Raw genomic sequence first — 10,838 nt, 5'->3', positions numbered from 1 at the left:
ATGACTAATGAAGCTTGACAGCAGGAGGGTTACAGAAACATACAATATATTGCATGGAGAGTTCCCACCTGTACAGTTCCGAAAAGCTGGTGTTGGCTGGAAGAATGCAAATGGCACAGGCAGTGAAACAGTCAATGAAACAAAGAATTTCATGTTGGGTAGTGTGCTCAGCACTGGATGGTCCAGCTGTTTCTTTACCACAGTTTGTTGGTGGCCATCCATACAGACAGTCTGCTTGTCGGTTGTCATGCCCACTTAGAACACAGCAGTGGTTGCAGCTTAGTTTGCAGATCATATGACTGGTTTCACAGGTAGCCCTGCCTTTGAAGGGATAGGTGATGCTAGTGACCAGACTGGAGTAGGTGGTGGCAGGAGGACATAAGAAACAGGTCTTGTATCTAGGACTATTACAGGGATATCAGCCATGAGGCAAGGGGTTGGCAGTAGGTATTGTGTGGGGATGGATGAGGATATTGTGTAGGTTCGGTGAGTGGCAGAATACCACAGTGGGAGAAGTGGGAAGGATAATGGGTAGGACATTCTTCACTTCAGGGCATGATAAGAGGTAATCAAAGCCCTGATTCAGTTGCTCCAGTTGTAGGTGCTACTGAGTCATGAGGAGAATGCTCTTCTGTGGCTGGACAGTGGGACCTTGGGAGGTGGTGGGTGACTGGAGAGATAAGGTATGGAAGATCTGTTGTTGTATGAGGTTGGCAGCTTAATTAAGGCATGTGAAAGCCTGACTGAGGCCCTGGTGTATTGCAAGAAAGACTGCTTGTCATTACAGATGCGATGGCCATGGGTGCTTAGGCTGTTTGGAAGGGACTTTTTGGTATGGAATGGGTGGCACCTGTTGAACTGTAGGTATTCTAGGTGGTTGGTAGGTTTGATATGAAAGGAGGTACTGACTGTAGCCATCTCTGAGGTGGAGGTCAACATCAAGGCAGGTGGCTTGCTGAGTTGAGGAGGACTAGGGAAGCAAAAAGGTACAAGGTGTTGAGGTTCTGGAGGAATGAGGGTAGGGTCTCCTCAGTCTCAATCTAGATATTGAAAATGTCATCAATGAAACTGAATGAGATGAACATTTTGGGATTCTGGGTGGTTAGGAATGAAACCTCTAGATGGCCATGAATAGGTTGGCATAGGGTGCTGCGATTTAGGTGTCCACTGCTGTACCCCAAATTTGTTTGTAGGTCATGCCTTTGGAGGAGAAGAAATTGTGGATGAGGATATAGTTGCTCATGGTGTCCAGGAAGGATGTTGTAGGTTTGGAATCTGTCAGGCATCGGGAAAGGCGGTGTTCAATAGTAGCAAGGCCATGGTATTAGAGATGTTAGTATAAAGTGAGGTGGCAACAATAGTGATGAGCAGGGTACCATGTGGTAATGGAGCAAGAACTGTGGAGAGTCAGTGGAGGAAATGGTTGGTATCTTTTGTGTAGAAAGGTAGGTTCCAGGTAATAGGCTGAAGGCAATGGTCTCGAGACAGAGATTCTCTCAGTGGTGGCACAGTAACTGGCATACAGTGTGGTTGGGTTTGTGGACTTCGGAATGCATGTAGAAGGTAGGAGTGCAGATAGTAGTAGGGAAAGAATGATGTTGGGGAGAGTTTCTGGGATGAGCCTAAAGATTTGAGGAGCTACTGGAAGTCCTGCTGGATTTCTGGAATGGGTCACTGTGGAAGGGCTTGCAGGTGGATGAATTTGACAGCTGATGGAGTCCTTTCACCAGTTAATCCTCGATGTTCAATACAACTGTTGTGAAGCCTTTGTCAGCAGGTAGGATTATAAAGTAGATATCTGTTTTTAGGTGGTGGATAGTAGTTCTTTCTGAAAATGGAAGGTTAGCTTGCATGTTGAGGGATTTGGGAGAGGATGATGAGATGTGGTTCATGGTTAAAAAATTCTGGAAAGTTAATGGGGTGATTTGGGGACAGTTGGGGTGGATCTTGGTTGGACTGAAGAGTGAATGAGTGAGGAAGTGTTTTAATCTGGTCTTTGGTTGAATCTCATTGGTAGGGTTGGTGTCAAAAAAGTGTTTCCACTTAGGAACCAGGAGAAGGAGAGGAGGTCTTTAACAAGTCCAGCATGATTAAATTTGGGAATAGGGCAAAAGATTTGGCCTCTGGAAAAGACTGACACTTCTATGGGGCTAAGGCTTCTGGAGGAAAGGTTCATGACTGAGTTTCGGGTCTGTTTAGGTTCTGCATTCTGTATAGTGGTGGGAGGGTGTTTCAAGGGTGGGGTTATGTAGCAGGCCTGCTAGGCAGGGTTTGTCAGCAGTGAGGGGATGTGGGGGGAGGTTTGAAGGCTGTTGTAGAGGTGGTGGATAGTGGTAGTTTAAGGCGGGAATAGGAAGTGAAATAGTTTGAGAGTTTTTGAAGTGGCGTTGTGGGTGCTGCTCTAGTTCCTGACGGGCAATAGTTGCAACGTATTTTATGCAATCCAGGAATTTGGGATTGTACAGTAGGATAATTTAAGGATGGAGAGGAGATATTGCAATAAGGTTTGGAACAGAGTATGATTGTTCGTAGGACAGTGTTGGTGATGGTTAAGGCTTGCTGAATTTGAACAGCCACAGGTTATTGTGAAAGGAGGAGTTGCAGCTGGAGATGGTTAATTTGATGGCAAGGCCATTTGGGGGGATATCATGAGCAAAATAACAATGCAGGAACAGTTTGTGGGACTGGATTCTGGCTAGGGATAAGGAAACTTTTCTGTATTGGCACAGATGGAGCAGGCAAGGATCCGTCTTCAGCCTATTACCTGCAACCACCCACCTTCCTATATAAAAGATACCTACCATTTCCTCCACAGTTCCTGTTCCTTTACAACACAATGCCCTGCACATCACTATTGATGCCACCTCCCTTTACACTAACATCCCTAATGCCCAAGGCCTTGCAGCTATTGAACATTACCTTTCCCAGTGCCCAACAGATTCCAAACCTACAAGCTCCTTCCTGGTCACTGTGACCAACTATATCCTCCCCCACCATTACTTCTCCTTTGAAGGCACCACCTACAAACAAATATGGGGTATGGCAATGGGCATCTGAATGGCACCATCCAATGCCAACCTATTCATGGGCCATCTAGACGAATCCTTCCTAGCCATCCTGAATCCCAAATCCCTAAAGCGATTCAGATTCACTGATGACATCTTCATGATCTGGTTTGATGGTGAGGACATCCTATCCACATTCCTCCATAACCTCAACACCTTCTACCCCATTTGCTTTGCGTCCTCTACAGGCAGACAAACAACATTCCTCGATGTTGACCTCCAAATCAAAGATGGTCCCCTTAGTACCTCCTTCCATATCAAACATACCAACCACCAGTAATAACTCCACTTCGACAGCTACCATACGTTCCCAAGTCCCTTCCATACAGCCTAGCCACCTGTGGCTGTCACATCTGCAGTGATGAGCAGTCCCTCTCAGAATATACGAAGGACCTCACTGAGGCTTTCACAGACTGTAATTACCCACCCAACTTGTACAGAAACAGATCTCCCATGCCTCATCTTTCCAGTCACCCACTACCTCCCAAAGTCCCATTGTGCAGCCACAGAGGAGGATTGCTCTCATGACTTAGTACCACCCACAACTGGAGCAACTGAATCACATTCATTGCCAGGGTTTTGATTACCTCTTATCATGCCATGCAATGAGGAACGTCCTACCCATTATCCTTCCCATCTCTCCCACCATGGTATTCTGCTGCTCACCAAACCTACACAATATCCTCGTCCATCCCTAGACAATACCTACTCCCAACCTCTTGCCTCATGGCTGATATCACTGTAATAGGCATAGATGCAAGACCTGTTTCTTACATCCTCCCGCGACCATCTACTCCAGTCTGGTCAGTAGCATCACCTATCCCTTCAAAGGCAGGGCTACCTGTGAAACCAGTCATATGATCTGCAAGCCAAGCTGCAACCACTGCTGTGTTCTACATGGGCATGACAACCAAGAAGCTGTCTGTCTGCATGGATGGCCACCAACAAACTGTGGTGAAGAAACAGCTGGACCACCAAGTTGCTGAGCACACTATCCAATACGAGGTTCTTCACTGCATGTGCCATCTGGATCCTTCCTACCAACACCAGCTTTTTGGAACTGTGCAGGTGGGAACTCTCCCTCCAATATAGTGTATGTTCCCATAATCCCCCTGGTCTCAAACTTCATTAATATTGGTCCTTTACCCACCTGGTCCCATTCCAGTACTAGACAGCTACAAAGCCTTCTGTTTCACCAGTCTTTTTACTTCTCTGCTTTTCCGACCCTCCCACATCCCTCTCTGCTCCTGTATGCTCCCACAAGCAACACTTTACCATGTCCTATCCCTACACTCTGCTATTTCTTCCTCTCCCAGCCTCCTCCTTACCCCCACCACATTGATTGCTTCTTCCATCATGCACAGTTGCTCGCAATCTGGTGTTGGCAGCCAGAGACAATGGTCATTTGTGTGAGTATTGCAATTGCATGAGCGCCCATGTGTGTGTGTGTGTGTGTGTGTGTGTGTGTGTGTGTGTGTCTTGTATAATTCAGAATAAAGCTTACTTGTTTAGCAATCTTTTTGTTGTGCCTATCTGCGATTCAACATTTCCTCTAAATGGTGAGTACCAATCTATCCTTTCAATAGTGCTGTCAAGAAGAACTAATTGAAATACTAAACTATACCCATAACATTTTTCTTCCTTTTCAATGTATTTAGAAGCTTAAACTGATAATTTCTACTTGTAAATAAAATGCCTTCTCTCTTCTTTTCTTTTTTCATCACTTGAAATGGGCATTCTTTTTCACATCCTGTGGCGGTGAGAAGTTTAACAGAAAAACTACTACAGTCATTTTTATTCAAACAGCAATTTATGTTTTATTTCAAACTAAGAAAAATGGTTCATGTTGTTTCTTGAGTTTGTGCCAGAGAGCCAAAATATAGCAAAATGCTTGGCACTGGATGAAGGAGAAAGAGATAACAGACTGGCACTGGGGTAAGAAAATTTAAATAAGTAACTGGTACTTGAAGTGGTAAAGTGAGATATGCTTAGAGAAAAAACATATGGATATATAAAACTATTTGCTGAAATGTGTTTCTAATCCCATTCTTTGGTTTTTACAAGAAGTTCTACAGCAATTACACCATTTGAATGACTCATAACCTGCTCCGCAGTTTCTACCTACTGGACTGAGTAGAGGCTGTGAGACATGCTCTGTAAAATTTGTTGATAAAGCATTACTTGTGAAGGGGAAAGATCTGGTTTGCACTCCTAATCTGGATCTGACTACACCAAACAGGAAAAAACAGGGGATACTGAATTTATACAAAGGAGGTCAGCTTGAATGGCTACAAGTGTTTTGATCAGTGGGAGAGTGTAGCAAAAGTGCTAAAAAACCTGGACTGGTAGATGATGTACATCACACTGCAGAAACCTTCTTACAAAGTTTCAGGAACCAATATTAAGTGAAGCATCTATAAATATATACAGCCCTTTATGTACTGCTCCCAGAGAGACTCCAAACACAAGATTAGACTAATTACAGCACACAAGGAGGTATTCAAACAGTCATTCTTCCTGCATTCCATATATATACATGGCATGGGAAGAAGCACTAATATGAGGTACAATGGGAAGTAGTATTCTTTGTCATGGTTTTCAGAGTACGGATGTAGTACCAGATGTAGACGTAGCCTTCGCTCACGACATTAAATACATAACACCTTTTTTAAATGTGTCCAATTATTGGCAGTCATTTATCCACACGCCAAGGATTTAAGTGGTTCTCTCTTGGTTTATAGGTACATTTTCAAATCTAACATAATTTATCTCTGATGAAACTATAAGTGGTAGGCAAAAATTTACACACACAGTTTTAGCCTCATTCAACAACTGTTAATGGGTTGGGTTGTTTGGGGGAAGAGACCAAACAGCGAGGTCATCGGTCTCATCGGATTAGGGAAGGATGAGGAAGGAAGTTGGCCGTGCCCTTTCAAAGGAACCATCCCAGCATTTGCCTGGAGCGATTTAGGGAAATCACGGAAAACCAAAATCAGGATGGCCACACGCGGGATTGAACCGTAGTCCTCCCGAATGTGAGTCCAGTGTGCTACCACTGTACTGTTAATGCTTAACCAGTTTAGCAACTAGGAGTTTGTATCAGAAATAATGTTACGGCCTCATCAGCACAGTGGTTTGAATACAGTATACTGGTTGTCATCAGCAAACATTAGTGGTAGGCCTCTTTGAATGGTTTGTGGCAGATCATTGATACATATAATAAACAGAAGAGGACCAAGTGTGAAACTTTGAGGAATGCCTTGACTTGCGACTTGCTCCGCTGACTGTGCCCCTCCAACATTTCTTTGAGGTGATTACAACTTTTTATACTCTGCTTGAGAGATATAACCCACACCAATCATTGCATTTTCCCCTTATTCCATACTGTAGCAGTTTATACATAAGTAATTCATTGCTGATGAGGTCGGAAGCCTTTGCAATATGAAGAAATACTCCTGCTGCATGTTTTTTGTCTTTGAGTGCACAATGAATTTCACTTAGAAATGGATACAGGGCACCATTTATTGACTCCCTTTCTCAAAGCCAAACTGATGAGGACTCAAAAAATAATTGCTTTCCAAGAACTTAGCACTGTATTATACTGCTTTTTCAAGAACCCTGGATGTGGGTCACTAAGTTACTAACATCACTCTTTTCACCTTTTTTAAAGACAGGAACCACATCTGGCAGGGGATGAGACACATTTCAGTAGATTTGTTTAAGACAGCAACCAAACCACAAGAGCAGTAGTATGTACTGCAACTTTCACCTAGATCAAGAACAATGTTTTGGGGATAACTCTAGGTCTGAACTGAAAGAGGGAATGGGAGCATCAATTTGAGAAGAAATTTTATTGCCGATGTTTATGAAGTGGTTACTGAATAAACATAGATGTAAAAACCACTCATGGATTAGGTCTTTGGTATGTCCTGATTGCTGCCTACAAGGTAGTATGAGGATTGGTCTACAACTTGGTACATATGATCAGCATATTGCCAATTCCTCCAGCCTTTATTGCCAGTAAATGAATTCTGATGATGATGATGCTGCTTCTTTATTCAAGAAGCACCTCATATGGCCTCACGACAGCTGAGTGGACCCTGTACCAGACCTCCGTATCTCAGAAAAAAATCTGAGGTAGTACCAGGAATCAAACATGAGTCCTTCCACACCCACAATAACCTTTCATTTTTTCTTTCCAAAAAAACAGTACCAAAATTACTAGCTTGCAATGAAATGACATAAATAAAGTGACAACTAATACCAGTCACCAATTACAGCATTCATAGAATGAGAAATGATATTCATTCTTTACCAGTAGCACTTGGAAACAAATTTAACAATCGCCTCCATTTGAGAGGTGTCTTCACTGTCACCTTCAACTGGTGGCAGTTCAACGCCCACATTTTCTTCTTCTGCAGCCTGAAGGCCCTCTGCATCAGTACCCAGACCCAACTAATCATTCAGTACATCCTTGATGTATGCACCTTAGCCTAGTCCACAGTAAATAATGGGAACACAAGAGCAGCCTCGAACACTAGCATTACAAGATCATTCACTGTCTTGACATCTTTGTCAGTTTCAGCCTTCTAACAGCATCCTTAATGAGATCAACACATTCCCTTTAACCGACATCAGGCGTTTGAGTGATTGAAAAAAAAAAAAAAAAAAAAAATTGAAGGTACACACTGGCACTAATATAAACAGACCTTCAATATTCAATACATTTATTCAAATTTAAATTTACGTACTTCTTTTTCTTGTTGCCGGCATTGAGCATAGAGTTTGGTATGGTAACACTGCTTCCGGATTGCCCCTCTTCTGCTCACACAAATTATTCTTGTTTGCTTCGATCCTCTAGATGCAGGATTCTCGGCGCTTCACGGAGAGATGAACAGATGGGTATCGTCGCCGTGAATATACAAATAAACTTTGCTATCTCAATAAATTTCTTTAATACTTTCTAACGCACAATTGGAATATGCACTTCTGAACAATACCAATGAGGCGGAACTCGCCACACATCCACCCACTACCGCTTATAGAGACAGACAGACAGACAGGCAGACAGACAGATGACTCTAAAGTTATTAAAAAATTGAAGATCTCTCTACCTCTTTTGCAAGCACAGTAAACAGTTCACAAAAGCAATGCAAATACTAGTGAGACACACACTCTGACACAGCTAATGCAACTAATAACACAACAGTTTGCACAGTAATATCAGCTGTTTAAGGATTTCAAGAATAGTATTAGTCAACAGTGAGGTGAGGTGAGCAAAACTATACACACAAAATCATCTGACGAATTATCCAGTAAATTCACAGAGTTCGGTAAACAACTAAAACAAGAAATAATTACCAACATGTCCTCCAATATAAATACGTTAAGAGAAGAAGTAACATCCATAGACTATAAACAGGAACAACTTGCAAGGTAGTTACAAAACCTTAGTGAAGCATATTCTCAAATTCAGGAGATGCAATCCGAAGTGAATGCATTGATAAAAAATGTGGTGAATGCAGTCAGTGAGCTGCAAGATGTTTGAAAAAACCTACCTATGAAATACACAAGTTGAGTCTAAGAGTAGATCAGTTAAATTTAGTCAGAATTTGTCAAAAACCAGAGAGGTAAGTTGTGGGCAAATTTAAAGGAAATAAATGAAAAAGCTGATGCTGGGATGCTGGAAAAGAGCAGCACTCTTGCTGAGAAAGTAGAATCAGAATGCAAAATTTATGTAGATACTGTACAAGAAGCTCTAAAAGAGAAGGAAAATCAACTTCTAGCTAAAATCGACTCAGGTTTAAAGGACACAGAGGAAAGGTTGCGAGGCTGTGTTGCTAAGACTAATAACATTCCAAGACAACATATGACAGGAAACAAAACAATGCTTTTAGAGAAGTTACATACCTTCACTGGTTACCCACAATACTGGATTAGCCCATCGAAGGAAAGTACCTAATGTTGCACAATGCAACACCACTTGCTGGCAGTTGCACCTGTCGAGCAAGTGCAGTTGCCATGCGCTACCCCACTAGCGAACATAAGCACACCTGTCACCAACAGTGCAGATGAGGGATTACTTAGACACTGACAATTTCTGATATTTACTTCTGAATGGAAAAGAACACACCCTACAGTCTTAATAAGAGCATTTTGAAATGTTTTACCTCATATCTGGACCGAAGCCTAGAAAATTAGATTTGTTGTTGGATACACACAGGGTGACGTGCTATGGGCTATGGACATGGTGGAACATTGCCACTATCATGAGCAGTTTGAGAGAGCATTTCTGGATAAGTATTGGTCTGAGGCCATACAAGAGAGGCTCAGGCGTGAAGTATTCAACCCAGTTCCATTCAATAGCAAGTGTGGCAGCTTAAGGGGCTATTTTGAAAAATATTTGAATAAAACCAGATACTGGACGAACCTGGTATCTCAAGTAAACATGCTGAAAATTTTAAAGAGCCATCTGCCTGCCCACATTTTGGAAAAACTCATTACCATCCCAGAACACGACACCAATACTTTCTATCTGTACTAGACTCAATAGATTTAATATAAGAAGAGAGACCAGTACAACCAAAGCCTGTTAATATGCCAATAGCTACACAGAATGCTTTACAGACCAATGAGTAAACAACAGATTTGTAGTAAAACATGGATGGCAACATTATCCCACATAGAACTATGGTAATCATAACGGTAATCACAGTGGCAATGGAAAAAGCTGTAAATACAAATGTGGATATAAAAGAAATGGGCAAAAATTCAGCAACAGCAATTACACTGGGCGAGTAGCATATGTCCAGCCTGTACAATATGTACAGACACAAGCCACCATCAATAATCAGCCGATTGCTTGGCAAATGCAAAACAATAACAGACAACCGAATAACCCACAGACATCAGAATTTGGCCAGCAAAGTAACACACATATGCTGAATAACATGCAGAGGCAAAGAGAATTTCAGTCGAGAGCCTCTCAGGACACTAATTGGTGTAACCAAACACCAAGGGTCAACATACAGGAAGTTATGCCTAACCTATAGGTCGATGCCACTGCGACGCCGGAAAACTTGAACCTGTCATGGTAGGCCCCCATTCTGTGACCCTGGACGGGAGTGGGGGCATGAGCTTGATCGAGACTTGCTTTATCAGGTACTCTCAAGGTAGGTATACCCTCTATGTTGTATATATGTAAAATAATATTAGTTTTCAGATGCGGGAAAGTCACATTCCAGAATTTATGTTGTTAGCTGTTAAGGTCTTTTTTTTATGTAAAATGTGTAAACGATAAGATGAGTGGATGTAACAAGGAAGAATTTTACTTTGATGTGTCTAGAGACAACGATACTTTAAACACAATGCTTCACTTTGTGCGTAGCCGAGTTGTAAATTAATAAATGAACTTGTGAAACACATGGTAGTGCACACTGCAATACACAACTGCAATACACGATGTTAATGTTAATAGAACAATGCAGCACATGCGCATTGGGGAGAAAGCTAGTCAACAAACCACAGGCGCATGCACGCCAGACACAGCTGAAAGTGTTGGAGCACCCAAAACAAACAAACCTCTGAGCTACGGCCTCCAGTAGCATTTTTAAAGCCTATTGCATAAACTGGGACATGGAAAATTAAGGGAGAGCTTATACTATGACTATCTACACAATACACACAAACAAAGATAAGCTAAGGGAAAGGGATCCTACACTATGTACATTATATCTATATATTTACAAATTTAAGTATTGGAAGTACACGAAC

The sequence above is a fragment of the Schistocerca piceifrons genome, chromosome 3 (assembly GCF_021461385.2).
Source record: "Schistocerca piceifrons isolate TAMUIC-IGC-003096 chromosome 3, iqSchPice1.1, whole genome shotgun sequence".
In the NCBI taxonomy this organism is placed as follows: Eukaryota; Metazoa; Arthropoda; class Insecta; order Orthoptera; family Acrididae; genus Schistocerca; species Schistocerca piceifrons.
The sequence above is the reverse complement of the archived record's forward strand: the minus strand, read 5'-3'. Positions refer to the sequence as shown.